At 38.8% G+C, this 17412-nt stretch overlaps 1 protein-coding gene across 7 annotated transcripts in view; it reads left to right on the top strand.

Moving 5' to 3' along the window:
• Positions 1 to 17412, top strand: part of CALCR (calcitonin receptor) — a 149773-nt gene that overhangs the window by 47343 nt on the left and 85018 nt on the right. Inside the window, exon 2 of one of the 7 annotated variants that reach the window (XM_038128871.1) lies at positions 12051 to 12290. The exons of the other annotated variants lie outside the window; for them this stretch is intronic. The gene's annotated coding sequence lies outside the window, so the exon portion shown is untranslated. The remainder of the gene's footprint in view (positions 1 to 12050; positions 12291 to 17412) is intronic. 7 annotated transcript variants of the gene reach the window in all.

The raw sequence follows: 17412 nt of genomic DNA, 5'->3' as shown, positions 1-17412 counted from the left end.
TCAGCTCTTAACAGTACTAAAATATCTCATTGAAGTACACAAATTTAGTAATATTCCTCAGAAGAAAAATGTTTGTCCTTCTTAAGGCATTTATGTTTAATCTTATTTCCTATCTATTCTTTTTCTTCCAAGAATTATTGTGACAGTCATTAAAGCAAATATTCCTTCTAAAATCTATCAATCACCATTGACAATTTTTTCTGTTTTATGGCACTTTGCAGTTCTAGAAACACAATCTTTCCATCCTTTGTTAAATGTCAAAGATGGCACAAAATGCTATGTTTCACTGTTCTAAGTAAAATAGTTTTTCATTTTTTTTAAAAGAGCACAAATTTATCTCCCTGAAAGAGAGAAAATAAGTGATGGTTCTGTATCTTGTCAAGTGTTGCAAAAATCAGAATACAATATTGATAAGGCTTGCTTCCAACACAGCTGTATCTCCTCTAACTGTCATTTAGACATAGAACGGATTTCCAATTATTTACTATTGCAGACTGTTCTAAATTCATTTATTTTGAGTTAAAAGCACAGCAAACAGAACTGGAGCGATGATGGTAGCTTGAACAATTTATTTTCTGTAATGGAACAGTGTTTTCATTCTTCAGTATCCCTTCTCTGTTTTTCAGTGCTAATGTTAAAATGTAAAGCTGCTCATTTATTCCTCAAGATTTTTATTCCCTAAAAAGTTCTTTTAAAATTTTTAAAACCTATAATGACACTGTTCTGCTTCAGTTTAAAAATGTATTATTCATGTGATCTAAGAAACAGTTGGATAAAATGTCTTTGTAGGCATGTCTTAACCATTTTTCTTGAACTTTTCATGAAGTCATTTTTTATTTTCCCTGTTAAGAAAATTTTACATAATTGGAATCAAAATATTAATGGAAATGTATTCCTTGATAGACTTAATTGAGAGGTTTCAAGTATGCTCAAGGTTTCAATCACTCTCATTCTTTAAATTTGTGGATCTGTGTGGACAATGGCAGGTTTGGATTGGCCAATCCAAATTTCCTGATTATCCTTTGTGAAAAATGACCTCTATTTATGGAAATTGAGAAGAATATTATTTGTGGAATTAAAAAAAATACTGAACGGGAAAGAGCCGTGAGCAATTGAATTTATTACCCATCTCAGAGATTTGTATTTCAAAAGCAAATATATTCCAAAAGTTTTTGCTTTGTTTATTTTGGTTTTATCCGAGGAATATATTCCTTTTTTTCCTGGTAATAGAGAAGCATGGACTAGTGCTCAAATTCCCATGTATAGAGCAATTGCAAATAAGATGCAAATCTGCTACAGAATAAAAGTGGCATTGTTGACAAATTATTTTGATGCACTGTCCTGGCAGTACTGAGAAGGCTTCTTTCAGTCTCCACAACAAATTAATGAGGAAAATTGTGGAGTGCCTCTGACTCACTAACGGGGGGAATTTTTCAAAATTAATTAAGGCAGTTCCTTGCTGGTTTTAGGACAGTGCTTTATTCAGCATTTCCATTTTCAATCAGATATGTGTTTCTGAGTTCTACATACATGACTGATGTTGGTCGGAGGCCTATGTTTGTAGTCTGAAGATTGAATCATTATAAATAAACAAACCCTGATCTAAATTTTAATTCTTGCATGGAAAGACTCTGAGATTCTCCCTTCTTCTTCCCTGGGGATGCCTGCCAAAAGAGAGCAGTTCTCATTCCCCGTCGATGTTCTGTAGAAGGCATCAGGAATGGCTGCAGTGGGCCATTCACCAGTGCCACTAGCAGGAACAGCAGTGAAAATGAACCATGCAGCTTAGGCCTGTGCTCCTGTTGTGCCATACCCAGTGTTTCAGCTCCCCTGCCTGACTGCAGGTGAAGTGCTAGTCTAGTCTGATTTATGTTGTTTTCCCAGGAAAGGTGTTGAAACACAGGATTTCAGAACATTGCATGCCATGTGCTGAAACAGCAGCCACATTTCTGAAGGATGAGGCTTTTAGTAAAAGTAGAAACTGGAAATGTAAAAAGAGTCACTGCTGCTGCAAGCCAGACAGAGGTAATGTAATCTGGTTTGTGCCTGTGTCTCCTTGATGAGCCATTCTTTTCAATCTTTCTTCTGAGGCAGACTATCAGCAGTGATGGAACTGTTAGGAATTGAGAGCTACATCCCCAGGCCAGCTGAAAAGGGCACCAGATACATGATTCAAAAGTGGGTCTTCCAGGCTTTTGTAGTTCCTGTTACAGAGGGGTTATGTCTGTTATATCCGGGGTCTAGTCTGCAGAACATTTCAGCTAGACAGTGATAGTTAGTATCTTTCCCACATCCCCTGAAATACAGGCCAGTCATTTTAAAATTCTTGCCTTTTGTCACTGTACTAAAATCTGTGTTACCTGAAGACATATGTAATTTTATCCTAAATATTGGCACACAAAAAAAATCAGGGTATGCAAGTCACAGTCCTTAGAAAATAAGACTTAAAAAATGTTTGAAGTTGACCTGAGAGTAAAAAAAGGGAAGCCAACAGAACTAACCCATTGTAGTGGAATGATGGAAACTTATTTTCCCAGGTTTTGTGGGGTTTTTCGAGGGACAGTGGCTTATTATCATGATCTCTAAGCAAATGGTGAAGAAAAAACATGATTTTTTATAAAAAATAACAAAATCTCACATTACCCATTTTTTCAGCCTAAACTAAATAACAGTTCTGCATGAAGTTTCAGGGAACCAAAACTCATATTTCTGGTGAATTTTTAACTTGTGATTGATGTTGTGCAATTTTAGCAAATTTATTTTCAGCTAAAATTCACTTTCTATTCTTCACCTAAATCCTTTGGTCATGAAGTCAGTATTCATTACAAGAGAAGTAAATTACAGTGCTTTCCACCCACAATAAGGAATAAATTCTAAATCAATGTTGCATTTCAGAAAGGTAAAGGATTAATAATATTTTGTTTTAGCAGTGTATTTGACCAGTCCACTCTGCAGCACTCTCTTTTCCTAAATGTCATGCTGTTAAACAGCATTCTGGTCTCAGTTTCCCTAGCTAAAATGAGAATTTTAAAATTCCCTTTAATTTTTCCCATTCCTTTCTACTCAAAACAGGAAACATGTTTCGGTTGCTTGGGGAGCAGTGTCAAGGACTTAGTGTAATCTGTCCATTTCAACATGGTCATGTTCACCCTGAGAAGCAGGAAGATTGACAAGACCTGCAACATTTCAATAGGAAATTAAATCAGTAACTAAAATATTAAAAAGTAATAACTAAATATAAAAAATGGAATTAATAAGTAAAAGTACTGAATCACTAAATATCCTGAACAGCAAATATATGGGGCAGGTTTCTTGTTCTCCTTGGTTGTGTGAGCAATGGCGCGCTCCCCACTGCCGGAGGGAGGATGTGTGCCACAGCTGAGCCCTTCCCTTGGGGACATCCCTCCCTTCCCACCTGCACTCCAGGACACCTGGCACCTGTGGAGATGCAAGTCTTGAAAGTAAAGCATGCCAATGAAGAGGGGAGGAGGATGCCATTTGACTAAAAAGAACCAGTTGAGCTCTCTGCTGGGGTAATCATTTGTTCTCCTCCTAGTCCTCCATGTGATAGAAATTACAGTATTTTCCTTGAGAATTCATTCACTCTTTTGATTTGCAAGTAGAAGATATGAAATCCATTTCCTTTGCCTTTGTTCTCTCTTCCATGTGTTATCTCACTAATGTCATTTAGTAACAATATTTGCTTCAGTTGAAGTAAGTTTGCAGTTTTAATGGACTTCATGGCTCTCCTTTCTCTTTAAGTGCTCTCACAGCAACACTGAATCATGCAAATCTGTGCAAGTACTTTGTCAACAACCATTCAGCCTCCTGAAGTGTGCTAGCCATTTCTAAATTTAAATTTTATTACAGTGCTATGGGCGCTAACTATTAAAATTGGTGTTAGGAATCTTGTTAAAAGGAAGCTTTCTTCTTCAGTTAGTACAAAAGAGGAGATACTTCTTTCTAGGTATATCCAAGCTAAAGCGACCTGAATTTTGCCAATTTCCTTTCTAATACATATTCCTTTGCATATAAATATGTAATTGTAATTACAAGTCCCTCAGTCAGGCCTCTGTGCACAATTTTACCATTTGTAGTAGAAATAAAGGAAAGCAGTAACAAAATAGAAATAAAAAATATCTTATAGCATGTAGCATACACTGAATTCTATTCCTAATTCATTGTCTGTCTCAGTAATCAGGTCTCCATCAAATCCTGAGGAAACATCCAAGGTGAAGTAGTGAATAGAAGTCTATTGGTTTCAGTAGTTTGATAAAAAGGATACACCTGAAAATGGGTGGATTATTCTCTTGGTAGGAGAAGGACTAGACGTTACTGTATAATCACATTGCCCTACAAACTGGAACCCAGGTCTTACCTCTAGTTAATAAGAGGATATGAAAAACCTGAATCAAGACTTCTAGTTAAATGCTGTGCATAGAGCTTTTCCTGTTTTGTTTTCTTTCATCACATATTGAAAATGCAAATATTTAGTTTGAGACTTTTAATGTGGAAGATGAAAGTCAAATGCTCATTTTATGCCATGGTTCATATTTGAATGCAAATTAGAGCTCAAGTGACTTGGTTATAACTTCAGCAGAAACTTGTTACACTTTGAGCATCAAATTCTAAATTTTTGTTAATTCTTCTATGATAATTTTTGAAAAGAACTGATATTATCTGGCATCATTTAGCTATTGTCCACAAATGCGGTATTTTAAACTGTTGGTAAGGACTAAAGAGGCATTTTGAGAAGAATTGTTCTCTGCCTGTGCACACCCGCACCCCACAGCTGCAATTGGCACCTCCACAAGCTCATCATTGCTTTGTGCACTACATACTTCTATCTAGCAAATACGGGTTTGTGGTGACATGAAACTGTGAAAGCAAAATGGTTGCCGGTATTCTTCTGAGAAAGTGATAAAGGATCTGAGAGAGCAATTAAGGATTTATATGAAATTATTCTCTTGAAGCTGTACTTGTTGCCATTTTTATTACTAGTTAGTACTACTACTGTCAGGTGGCTGAGTTACTACCTAACACAGAGAAATCCTGCCTTGAATTTCAAAGCTCTGACAGGAATCTAGAAGTCTATGAGAGATAGTGCAGAAACCCTGAGTTGCCACTAGTTTAAAAGCTGACTCAGGTTCAGCTAATATCAGCAATGTGCATATCTGCTAGTTAAGCAGGTATATGTAACTGTAATACCTAAGACGCATACAGAGAGGAGTGATGAAGAGCGACAGCTGAGCAGAATGCTGCTTTATGTGGATGTTAAATATTTCCTATTCCTAAATTAAGCCATCTGTCATCTCCTCTACTACTATCTATTAATTGGTGCTTGAAAGTCCTCATGTTGCATGTGCAAGGAAAGATATGTAGAGTAAATGTGGTAAGAGCCTAAAGTGCTCATATAGATAATGAAGAGTTCCAAAATATGTAATAATGGCCCAGTTAATGGTCAATAGTCCTATTAAAATTTGTCTCTGATTAGTTTCAGTTTAGGAAAACATGAAAATGCAGACCTAAATCTGACTCCTTTAAATTATCTCTGGCTTTGCTGATTGTGAGACTTCAATGCACACTCATATTTACATATGTATTTATATCTTCTTCTGAGTACAATTTTCCTGAAAAGGGCTCTTAGTCACAGTATGTAGAAACTTGATTTGTGAACCTAGAATCTATAATTCTGATCAATCTTCTTCCTATAAATTATGCCAATTCATAAAAGACTTAATCTTGAAATGAGGAATGTTTGCATATGGATTTCTTTGTAGCCAGTAGCCGATGAATTAACAAGGTAAGAAGAAGACTTGAGCTCATTTTTTGACTGCAAGAGTGGTTTGGCTGCTGGAACATGCAAATGGCTTTATATATCTGCTTTTACATTAATCAGTATTTAGTCAGCAAGGGGCTCTATCTGCATTCATGGCTGTTGTCACACTGTGAAGATGTTCACTTCCCCAAACTGTATTTCAATGTGTGGCATAACTGCTTTTAATCAGTTAGACAGGGATGGATGTTGGCCTCAGAATGAGTGAGCATGAAAACTGGGGCCTATTATAATTTGCAGGCTTTCACTGACTTCATTGGATACAGGAAAATTACTACAGTGTAGAAAGGCCAAAGTCTAGGACTTCAGGACAGTCTGTCTTTTCACAGCCTTCATCTGAGAGATAAAGAGAGGAAGTTGCATTTTGAAGATGAAGCATTGCATTGTAATTTTGGGCTGAAATAACAGATGTGCTGGCTATGGAGAGTTTGAAGATGGCTTTGGCAGGGAGCACAGCACAAAGGGCTGATGACGTGACACAACACAGTTATACTGCACACTCTGTCTTGCACATGAACATCCAGAGAAACAAGCAGTTTCAGAGGGTTCCTTCATTTCAGAGTGCTGAGCACATAGAGTGGCACAAACAGCACTCTGTTGGAAAGTGCCAGGGTTGCCTGTCTTTAGCCTGTGGCTAATGGGGCAGAAAAGTTGTAGTCTTGTTTAAAAGGCTTTCTCACCTATTCCCATAATCCCAGGTATCTTGCTTGGCAAGGAATAGTCATTTCAGTGGAGACGTGGTTCCATGGCAGGACACTTATCATCTTCCCTTTGCAGAGCAGTGGATGAAGACAAGCTGTTGTCTGAGTTGGTGAACTCACCAAACTGTGGGTCATCCCAGTGTTGTGCAGAGCCTGTGTAGCTCAGGAACTCAGGTTTTGCTCAGTTTGGACAGGCAGCCAAGGGTGAGAGCACTATCATGGAACCTACAGGGGTATGTCTGCTGTGCTCAGGCCTCATAGCTGCCCCAGGGCTCTTGGAGCAGCAGGAAGGTCTTGCCCAGTCTCCATTCAGCACACACAAAAATTCAACACAAAGGAACAATTTCCCTCTAGAAGCCTGCTCCTTCCACTCTTGCTGCTTAGCATGAAACTTTTACCCTGCTGTTTTTCACTACTCCAATGCCTGAGGCTGCTCCCTCTCTCCTGACTGCCACAGAGGACAGCAGCTCACAGGATACAGAGTCCCTGGGGCTCAGCAGGCTGCTGGTAGCTGCCCATTGCTCAGTCCTGCTGTGGGGGATGTGAGGGAGAAAGTTGCCCTTTTGGAGCCCAACTCCCTCTGCCCTTCACACCCGCTGGCTCTGGAAAGAGCAGTGGGGTCTACTCTGCCTGAACTGAGTCCTGGAAAACCTGGGGTCTGCTCAGCAATGGCTGCAAGCAACCAGTGGAGGAATGCTGTGTAGTCCATCAGACACTCAAGGATATGCTAGTTTCCTTTTCTCTCTCTCTGATGGATAGCTGGGTCAAATGAGCTGCACTTCCCTTTTTCTTGCTTCAGCCTGTTGTCTCTGTGCTGCTGCAGGTATTCAGAAGGGTATGGACCACGAAGCCATGCTGGAGCCTCACAGCTGAGGACGTGCTACCAAGGGAAGAGAAGAGGGAGAAAGAACATGAAATTTGGGATTGAAAGCCACCCAAACACAGCTGGCAGCAGCCCTCAGTCTGCCTTGATCCTCAGGAGGTCTTCAAAGTGACAACTTTCTGTGAATGCCCTTTGGCCTTGGTGTTGAGACAGTAGTAAGTGGTTTCCAGGAGACAGAAGCTTGGCAGGGTGCCCAGAGGAGCTGCAGTAAGCTTTGCTGGTGGCTCTGGGCCCGTACCTGGCTGTCATTCATCCTCAGAGGTCAGTGACAACAGAGGACAGGCAGTGGCTTTGAGTTCTCCACTGCTTGCTGCAGACCACCAGGTGTTGTGACTTCTCCTTCAGTTAGCCCATGGTTGTCAGGTTGTTTTGATGTCAGCCTTTAGTATGTCCTGGTTTTACTGTTTGGCTACGCTGCTTCATACAATGCTTACACTTGGACTTCTTCCCAAATTCTCCTCCCCCTATGATTTTAATATCTGTAACATTCATCTCCTCCAGTTCATAAGTTATAGGCATGTTCCTTTCCTCTTCCATCTAACTTTTCTTCTTTAATAAAGTTTTCCCATTTGCTTCAATAGTTTTGCATTAAACATCTACAGTTGGAGAGGGAGCATCCTTGCTTTCAGAAGTCACAGATTTTTATCTCCAGTTGTGCTAGAAGATCCCATTCTTGGCCTCTGGCCATACCTTCTCCTGTGCATTGTGGCTCCTGTAGAAGCTATCAATTTCTGGTGCAAGCTCACTGGTGCCACATCTTCTGCTCACCTGCCTCAGCGGGGCTTGAGCTTCCTACCACTGAGGCCATTCCTCCAGTCTCAAGCTCAGGGACACCCTGGGCTTTCTGCATAGATGGAGAAGTAGATGTGTGCATCTGCTTTAAGGAACTGAATTCTGTTCCTAGGACTCCAATTTGACAGAAGTGTCCCTTCTGCTGCTTCCAGCTCTGCAGATGGTAAATATTCCATAGCTTCTGATTATACTGTCAGTAATATATGCATAACTGATAGAAAAATGGATTCTGGAGGATTGTAGGTGTTATTATTCTTTGGATTTGTTTATAGTAAATACCTCTCTCATTCCTAGAATTATTCCTGTCGTATTTAGTACTAAAATTACAGACTAAGTGGTGCAGCAAAGTGTTTCTATGACATTCAAAAATAACAGACTCAAAAAACATCAGTCTAAATATACTGAGCTGCAATATGTTCCAGCAATTCAGTCCTTTAAATGTGCCTATTGAAGTAGAACTGAATTGGGCTGTGATGGGAGTAGAAAAGGATGAATGTTTTATCAGTGTATGGGGAAAGATAATCTTGTAGCAGAGGGGTTGATTGGACCTGTGAAGACAAAGACCTATTTCCCTGCTCTGCTACAGATTACAAGTGCAAACTCAGACAAAGCAATGTAAAATACCATTGACTTCAGTGGCCTACGTTAGAAGGGCTAGCTCTGGAAAAAGGATGTAGCATTTTAAACATGAGCAGACACATGCATTGCTTCTACTTCACCTATTTGTACCTATTCCGAGGGCTCTCATTCACCCATTTTCCCTTGAAACCTCATCTTAACCTGCTGCTGAGACACTTCTCTTCCTTTTTTCAGGGGTGTTTAAGTGCTGGGAAAGAGGTCTTATGAGGCAGGATGTTTTCAAAATAGAGGCCTTAGTGCTGAACTCAAAGGCACAGATCAATAGCTGTTGAAAACTCAGCTTACTGCTATATTTTGCTGTTATTATCCCTCTCCACAGAGTCTCACTAAATCCCCCAGAGTGTCAAAAGAAGGATAATGTACTAAGCAAATCTGATTTTAGTTCTTTTACATCATTCCCCTATCTGCTCCAATACCCTTCTGGGGAGTAGGCTAAGTCATATTAACCTGGACTTTTTTGGAAACCAACCTCAAAGAAAATGTTTGCAGGTCTGGCACAAGGAAATGTTTGTAATGCTGATAACGATTGCTTTTTATGAGATTATTCTCTGAAATAGGTGACTCAGACCTTGTGTTGGCTGTAGGTTTGAGACAAGACAGGAATTCTAATGTCTTATGAGTTAGCCTGAATTCATGAATGGAAGAAAACTCTTGTCTGGCAGAGTCACACACACACACACACACACACACACAGCTCTCAGGAGCTGATCTTCCAGAGGTCGAAAAGTCCCTTTAATTTTGTTCACAGGCATTTCCAGTGAGGGCTCTCTCTCTGTAAACCATTCTGTCTTTCTCTGAGGGTTTGGAGGGAGGTATTGTTTCCGTCAAATATATATCAGCTAACTAAATTTATTCTGATACTGTGTCTCAGTATGAAATCCTCCATAAAGGCTATGATTTCTTTTTCAAAATGAGATCTGCCACACTTCTATTTTCTGTATACCTTTTGATTACAAATTAAAGGAAGTTCAGGAAAATAATCTAAGCAAATTTGTCTGTTTTGTAGCTTGAAAAAGTTCTATGCACACCCAGACAGATAAAAGTTGTAACTAAACATTTAATTTCATTCCATCTAGCCTCTCCATCCTTCAAGCCTCCCAAGGCAGCAGAGTAAATACAAAGGCAGCATAGATAACACTGTTCCAAGCAGCTGTGAAATGAGTCCTCTGTGTATAGTACTAAACTATTTAAATGACCAGACTGTTAAGTTTTGTTGCAAGCATCTGGTGGGCTGTGCACTGTGGTTGTCTTATCATGCTCTTTTCATCCTTCATTTTTTTCCACTTGTGTAACCTGAGTCCTGTGCATGCCTTGCACTCTCTTGAACAAGGTGCTGTACCAGTTTGCATTGCAATTATCATGGTGAGGCTGTGGCTCTAATTTTGAGACCCCATGCCATTAAAGTAGTGAAAATTAATAAGCCAGTATTACTCCTGTCCTGCACCTGTTTCTTTCCTTCCTGAAGCAAAAGCAGTCATGAGCTAAATATCTTTATCATTCAGGCAGATAACAAATTGGAAATTTAATATAATGATAAGCCATTTCCAGAAGTTAAGCAATTAATTTGTGTTCATTGATTATTTTTCTGTTCTGTGGGCATATTGTGCTGGTAAAATCAGAAAGGTGGAGTCAGTCTTTGTGGATAAGGCAAGTTCTATTTCATCTTGCTTTATTTTCAACTATTTCAAGGTTGTCAAGGGATTACTAGTTCACATTCTTATTGGGCATCTTTCTGAGGGCACAGTAAGAGGATTGGGGAAGCAAAGTGAGCTTTAGAGGCAGCTAAAAATTTTAACACCTCCTTCCCTTCACAGATTACCTTACCTTGATGGGCAAGTCCAGCTATCCAGGCCTCTGCCTGGGAGGAACAGCCCCACAGACCCTGGAAAAGTCTAAGGGCAAGGATGAGTGAAGGAGACAGTCCTGGTCATACGCTAGGGTGAAAAAGAGTGAAGCAAAGAGCTACTTGCCTGAAGAAGAGTTAGTGTGAAATGACCTTCCCACATAATGGGATACAAATATTTCACTGGCTGCTTTTATCCCTCTGAGCTGTACTTCTAGGAACTAAACAATTCCTCCATTTTTCAAAGATGGCTTTACAGGTGGACGCATCAGGCACAAGTCCAGTATTTCCCCGATCAGATGATTAGTAGCCAAAACTGCATGAAATTGGTGGGCGTGTGATCATGCAGTTTATGTACAAAAATATACCTTCAGTTTTTTCTGGAAATGCTTAGGCTTGTTTAATTTTTATTTTTTTTTAACATTTCACGGGATTGTTAGTAGTCATCCACCTCAAGTGATTAGTCCAAAAATAGACTAATTATTCCCTGCCAAAACAACACAAAAATACTACATTGGCATTCTTAGGAACACTCTGGATATCCATGTGCAAAATCTTGTAGTTCTTTGGGCCCTCTTATTTCTCATGCTTTCCTTTTTTAGATTTTGCCAACGGATATAATTATTAAAATTTGCTTTGAAAAACTAGCAGGAGATTAGCTGCATATTTGAATGGTTTTATTCAATGAAGATCAATTTACTAATTTTTAAATTAATTATCTTTAGTGCTTCCAACCATTTAGGGAGGATCCATCATTATAAATGATTTAATCAAAGTACTGTATTATGAATGCCATATTTAATTAGCAAAGATATCAGGTAAAACGTTATGGTTTTTAATTATAATTATAAATCTACATATAGTTATATTAGAACTAGGAAGTCAATAATCAGTACTGTGCTGCAGCAATCTGCAATGTGTATCTATTCTCATAAAAGATGTAATTTGAATTAATTTATGGTTTTAAGTTCTCAGATGACATAGATTAATGATGAACTGCAGGAGTTTGGACCAACAAAAATTTTTGCTGATGGTATGTAAAGGATATAAGGAAAAAAAGAAATGAAAACATGGTTCTTTCAAATTAAATTTAAATTGAATTTAATTAAGATCACCAATAGTAATTAATAATGACCATGTCATGGTGACAAAGTTTTAAACTAAGAATTAGTACTGACCACAGGTCAGAAACAGTTGATACTTTGAAAAAGGTGAAACCCACAACAAAAAAAACACTCCAACCAACTTTTGCAATCTCCACAATTGTTCACGTTCATAATATTAAGTAGATAGAAAAGTGCTTGCCAATTTGAGGCCTAAAAATGCTCTTGCCTTAATTCTATTCATCCTTTACAGATTTCGTGGAACTACTGTTGGTTTCTACTGCACAAAGTAAAGATTGGACCTTGTCACACAGCCTTCTTCATCAGAGTACAAAGGGACATTATGAGCAGCTACTAGCAAATCATCAGAATGCAAAAGACAGACTAGGACTTCATTATAGAATTTGTTCTGTTGAAAGGAGAAGCCCAGTGTATTCCTGGAGAACTTACATGACTGGAGGTTTTACCTTCCAGGCTCCCAGCTGGGGCACAGGTTAGTCTATGATTTCAAGAACTCAGAAATAGAGATGGTGTCACACATCACAGCTCAGTCCCATGTGCAAATGCATGAGCACAAGAGGTTTTTGTTAGTCTGTTCAGCTAGGAAGTGCTGCTGTTTAGTAGTGTAACATATGTTCTCTTGTTTACATCAAAACAAATGTACCCAAGGCTAGACTGAACCAGGGGCTCCTGGGAGAGTACTTGACTGAATCTTGAAATGTAGTGACTGTTTCCAGAATGGATATTGCAGTTCTCTGGAGTACAGCAGCTGTCACTTGGCTGTGTTTGCCTTTCACTCTTTGCAACTTCTTGACATAAATTAAATTTCTGAAAGGCAGAGATTAGAGTTTAAGAGAAAACTAAAGACTAAGAAAGATGAAAGAAGTTGAGAATTGACCAACTGATACTACTGATACAGTTGTTCAGCTTTATACCCTTATTAGCAAACAATAAATGAATTTATGTGTATCTTACTGGGTTCCTGTAATTCTCCTGAGACAGGGCCAGTTACAGATGAAAATATCTTGATGAGTTTATGCGCTAGAGAATTTAAGTCTAGTGTTTCACCAAATTAAATCCTAACAGGATAAAAGAAAAACACTTCTCCCTAGAGATTCAGATGGGGGCATACTGCTAATATCTACGTCTACTACACACCACTGACTGCAAGACAAGGCTCAAAGTAACTGGGTAGAAGTTCTGGTACAGCTGTCTTCTCTCTTGATATTTGAGAAGACTTAAATTTATCTATGATCAAATGATTGTCTCACATTTCTTATCATGACTTCCACCATCCCAAACTCAGTGAAGAAGAAGGACTGATTGAAGGAATTAAATAATTCTTTGAAATTTAGTCAATAACCTATGTAGGTGTCACACAAATATTCTCCAGATGACAAAAATTTAAAGGAGCAAGAAAGACATTTATTGTAGGCCTGCTTTAGGGTATTCCTTCTCAAGGAGTATCTCGAGAGATTTACACCTGTACCCCTGTAGGACATCATGTTGTCCTGTGTCATGCATGGCTCCCATTGCATCTCTGGGGAAAATTGGGAATGCAGAACCAGATTTCACTGAAGAATACTAAAGTGATTTAGGTGTCTTGAGGGCAAATACCAAGTGTTGGAGCCTAATTCTGTGGTAAGAGAGGAGCTAACACTGCTGATGGCTCGAGTCACGGTCTTGTCTGCTCCCTGCTAGCAGGGCCTCACACAGGTCTGTCTTGCAAAATCTTGCTCTTTGAAGCCTTTCACATTCATCCACAGGTTTCTTCAGATAATAGGTAAGTCTTCCACTTGGATTATGAGTAATACCTGCATAAAAATGGCATCCTTGCAACTGTGATGAAGTTAGAGCAACGCAGACCTCTGATCATACTCATTTGGCAGTGAGGGCAAGCATCAGTTATAAACACATAAACCCAGAATATGAAGTTTGCCGTGCATTTCATGGTAGTTTGTAACACACTGCTTATCATAATGTCGTAATGTCACATATCATAATGTGGTAAATGGATTTGTAGAGAGTTCTTAAGGTATGATAGAAGGTTTATGTGGTATGTATTTGTACGTAAACTTTGAGATAAGAAATGTTGATTTAGAAACGTTATGGAATAGGATAGATATTGTTGAGACAGAAATGGAGTTAGAAAAAAGTTTGAAAGGATGGCTTTGTAAATAAGATTAGATAGTCTGGAGAAATAGAACTATGAAAGATGCATTGTAGTAGGACTTACAGGGGATAGTTTTAGATGATTCATTTTAAGGTACTTATAGTATGGTGTGGTAAAAAGTTGATGGGTTAGGAAACATTTATAGTGTATTGTAATTAGGAAATAGGTGGGTTTTGATTGCGATGGTGTGAAATATAACATTTGTATTGTTTCACTCTTTTTATGAGATTGAAAATGGAATAAAAGTTTATATACATTGATTTTTATCAAAGCAATGTTAGTGATAGTGCCTTGTGTACTTCACCGTGCTCAGAAAATAATGAACAAGGCCATCAAAGAAGTTTTTTCTGTCCAAGAGAGAGGGGGAAATGTGGGAAATGGATTTGTAGAGAGTTCTTATGGCATGACAGAAGGCTCACACAATATGCATCCATATGCAAACTTTGAGACAAGAAATGTTGACTTAGAAATGCCATGGAATGGGACAGATATTGTTGAGAGAGAAATGTAGCTAGAAAAAAGTTTCAAAGGATGGCCTTGCAAATAAGGCTAGATCCTTTGGAGAAATAGAACTATGAAAGATGCATTGTAGTAGGACCCACAAGGGGTAGTTTTAGATGATTGGCTTTAAGGCATTTACAGCATGGTGTGGCAAAAAGCTGATAGGCCAAGAAACGCTTATAGTGTATAGTGTAATGAGGAAATAGGTGGCTTCTGATTGTGATGGTGTGAATTATAACATCTCTATTGTCACACCCTTCTCATGATGCTGAAAATGGAATAAGAGTTTTTAAAAATGCTTCTCATTTGCCCCATCTCTGGGTCAGAAAAGGGTATTGTCCAACATCATAGAATCCTACCTGTGACTCATATTTTAGAAGTATGCAATTATAGGGATGAGCAGCATGCTACAAATCAATACAGATATGTGTGAAGCAGTACATAGATTTTTACCACAAGTTAGCAGCACAGTCTTTACTTCTGCTCTTGATCTGATCTGACAGAGTGAAAAGAGCTGTTCACAAACTATTCACATATTCACAGATAGATCTCACAAGTGCACTTGAAAGAATGTGCTACAATCAATGCCATGCACTTGCACCTGTCAACCAAGAGATGAAAGCAAATCTGAAGGCTGCCAATACCTTCATGTACAGCTATTTGCCCAGACACCATGACATGTTGTTCTGCTGTCTTATATCCTCTTCATCTGCAACAAAGAGAGCTAGGAACCACTATTTTCATAAAAACAGAGCATTCAGGAAAGGCTGCCTACACATGCAGGCTGACTAAAGCATGAGTTCTTCGGTCACAGTTTATTGTGAAACACAGAGAGGGGCCACTTGAGTTTCAAGTAAAAATAGCAGTATTAAAAGTCAATTTATGTCTTAGATTTTTTTCTTTAATGTTTTGCTTTGCAAATTTCATGAAATACAATCAGAAATAGCTTGCTTACTTTTTTATGTTACATCAAGAGCGATCTCCATTGACTGACTGCGATGGAGTTGGCAAGCAACAGAAGGCAATGCCAATTAATTTTTTCAGGCATTTTCAGTGTCTGTTGAAGTTCAGCATTATTGTTCTGCTTTTGAAAGCTTCCGTTCTTACAAGGCAGTTCAAGAAGGGAACAACAGCAACAAAGGTTCATAAGAAAGGATGATTTTTTTTAATATATATTTTTAAATAGTAAGTCAACCTTTGCTTTTCACTCCTTGAAAATCCAGCCAGCATCTTTCTAGTATCCTGGATCATATCCAAAACCCATACTTCCATAGTGGAGCTCTCTGTAATAAACTGTTCCCTCAAAAATTGATAGCAAACCTTTCCAAACTGTAACCCCTTTCCAATAAAGACTGTCACAAGAAGAAAGTAAGTGTAGGAGAATGAAACACCAGTTACCAGAACAAAACGCTGGAGTCCGTCTTGCCAGCAGCTCTGTCTTGTACTTGATGCTGGTTGTCCTGGTTTCTGTCGATTTAGTATATCAAGGTGCTCTTTTTTTGGACCTCACATTCCACATCTGAAAAATGGATGTAGAATATTTTGCTATTTTTTTCCAAAACTGAAATGCCCAGAAAAGTAGGGCTAAATTTTATGGCTTATGATATGCACCTTAGTCTCATGTCACTGTAGCAGCTTCTGTGTGCCATGACAAAGCTAGTGCCATGGGGCCCCTGCTGAAACTCCTTCAGCTGCCATTTCCACCCTAGGAATGACTGGAGACACCTCAGACAAACGGCCCCAAAATTTCCTTGTAAATGGAGATGCAAATTGTTCCCATATTTATCCCAGAGGAGGGCGGAGATGTCTTTGAACTTGTCTTTTATCAGCCATTTTCACCCCTTTGTACATTTTGGCCTTCCTGAGAAACTTAATGCCATCAATGCCACGGTACCCCTTTTCCATGTTGCGAACCCCAGTGTGTTCCTAATGCATTGTTGCTTAAAACAGAAGTGGAACTGAAGGACTGGCTCTTTGTTAAAGGTTGCAGCATTGATTTCTTTAAAAAGGCTTTGACATTGAACTGTGGAGCTTCTGAAGAGTACAATTTGGCTGGACAGATGTACTGACATGAAAATGAATAAAGCACATTAGTGTATTTCATAAATCCACTGAAGCAAAATTTCTGTGATGGTGATTCACTGTAGCCCGGACTTACAGAAAACACAGGTATCTGATTGGTAACTCCATAACTGCATTTATAAACAAATTGATCTTGAGGCTCTGACAGATGAATTAAAAAAAAGTTAGTGAGAAAGAGTCTAATAAAAAATAAATGTTTTTAGTAACTCTGTTCAGCTCTCTTTGATCTGCTGCCAGAAGGAAGTTCTCTCTGTCTTGATCTGAATCCCCTGTGTGTGAGGGGCTCCCCATCCCAGCTGCAGTGGTGGCAATCCACATAGTATTCATCCCAGGATGGCCTCACTGTTTGTATTCACTTCCATGGCACAGGCAGCACACTTTTACTCTCCTTGTACAGCTCTTTGCTGGTGCTGCTTGTAATGGCAAGAAGCACTGATAAGCTGCTTCCATATAGGCATGAATTTATACCATACACAAATACTCAGCCCTAGTGCTGGCTCCTGGCTTCTCTGTCACATGATGCAGGAAGAAATCAGATGAGGAGGATTTTGCATAACAGCTATCTAGTTAATTAAAATATTGTTATTTAATAATAATTTTAATGATCTCTGGTCTTAGTTTTAGGTTTGTCGTCAAAATTTATGACTATTTGTATCCTGTCCCTTATTTTTGGACAAATGTCCTTGTAAATGTACAAAAATTACCACCTTTCCCAACATCATTTCTTCCTCAGTCAAAACCTGTAGCCAGCACTGTGCCCCAATATCCTATCCTGAAGTAGCCTATTGCTTTTCTTCTCTAGAGAGAATTGTGAAAACTTCAGACTGTTGCATTATGAAGGCTACAGATGGTTTGTGTG

This window comes from Motacilla alba, chromosome 2 (genome assembly GCF_015832195.1).
Source record: "Motacilla alba alba isolate MOTALB_02 chromosome 2, Motacilla_alba_V1.0_pri, whole genome shotgun sequence".
NCBI classification, from domain to species: domain Eukaryota; kingdom Metazoa; phylum Chordata; class Aves; order Passeriformes; family Motacillidae; genus Motacilla; species Motacilla alba.
The sequence above is the reverse complement of the archived record's forward strand: the minus strand, read 5'-3'. Positions and strand labels throughout refer to the sequence as shown.